This window comes from Brassica oleracea, chromosome C9 (genome assembly GCF_000695525.1).
Source record: "Brassica oleracea var. oleracea cultivar TO1000 chromosome C9, BOL, whole genome shotgun sequence".
Classification (NCBI taxonomy): Eukaryota; Viridiplantae; Streptophyta; class Magnoliopsida; order Brassicales; family Brassicaceae; genus Brassica; species Brassica oleracea.
In genome coordinates this window covers 35,785,148-35,786,388 of record NC_027756.1, presented here as the reverse complement: position 1 = coordinate 35,786,388, position 1,241 = coordinate 35,785,148, and the positions used below count along the sequence as shown (strand labels likewise).

The 1,241-nt window shown below is 37.1% G+C and overlaps 1 long non-coding RNA gene across 1 annotated transcript; it reads left to right on the top strand.

Annotated features, from left to right (window-relative positions):
* Nucleotides 1–126: 126 nt before the first annotated feature.
* Nucleotides 127–1,241, top strand: LOC106317456. Its single transcript, XR_001265142.1, has 4 exons — nt 127–333; nt 419–544; nt 641–799; nt 895–1,241. It is a non-coding gene; the product is annotated as an uncharacterized LOC106317456 (long non-coding RNA).

Here is a 1,241-nt window from a genome sequence, read left to right as displayed (position 1 = left end):
TTACTAGGAATATATTTCGGCGTAAACGGAACGAGTCGTTTACGACGAAACCTCCGTTACGACGGACGTTTAACAACGAAACGTCTTTCGACGTTAATTCTTCGTAACACCCCGTTTACGACGAATTTACAACGAATACTGCCCTAGTAAAAAATATGTTTTCTTGCAGTGTCAGAGTTTCAGTAAGGTTTTAGAAGTGATGCTCATTGAAGGATCGAGCCATTGGCTGTGCTCATGGTTTTTTTTTTGTGTTTTTTGTCTTCGCTGATCCCAGAGTTGCTGAGAGAGTCTTATTGCTCCTACACGTACTTGAAATCATGTAGCAGCAATGAGGTATAGCTTCTTCTCTTATCATTTTCTGATAGTTATATTGATAAGCATCAGAAAAGTATATTGATCCGAATCAGGGAATAGCTAGATGTTTAAGGATCATTGGCTTGAAGGTCACGACTTTTTTTACGTATAACCGAGAAAAAAGAAGTCCAAGAAGGTCGTTGAGCAATACTGGGAGTGGAAGCTTAGTAATGAGACGCAACCAAGTTGGGTAAGGATTTAGGACTGCTCTATGTATCTCATGTACATGTACGCTCAGAATCAAAATTATGGAATCAATTAAAGAGTATATTTCTATTTGTTGCAGATTCGGGACTCTAAGGAGGTGACAACAGTGGAGTAAAATGAGTTTTACAGAATAACTTTCAACAAGTATATGGACCCATTAACATCACTTCAAAACAGAGGTACGTTGGAGGGAAGACATATGTTGGAATAGTATATATCCATGAAACAATCCAAGCAGGTTAGGATTTGTATCTATTAAAAAGTGGTGACACCATGTTGATCCACTAATGATATATTGTTCGTAAACTGTTACTGATAATTCTCTTATTGTAGCGTGAGGTCGAGTTTAGATCCATGGGCCGATGATGTTGTTAATTAAAAGAGAAAGAACATAAGTCTCTATGTAAACGAGTTGTCAAGTGATTTTGACGGGAAGCTGGTGAGAGAAGTATCTCTTTGATGTGGTCTTTCAAGAGATTTGTATTTCTATTTTGTATTGCTATCCGCTTTTGTGGTGCTTTGTGATCAGATTCCTCAGTATTTAAGCTTTATCATGGGTGTTTGTGGCATCACACGATCTCCCATTAACGTGTAAAATGAGATTCTTCAAGAGAGTCACATTTTAAGTGTTAATATCGATTTTTTTATGTAAAGCCTTCAAGATATTTGTTATGTTCTAT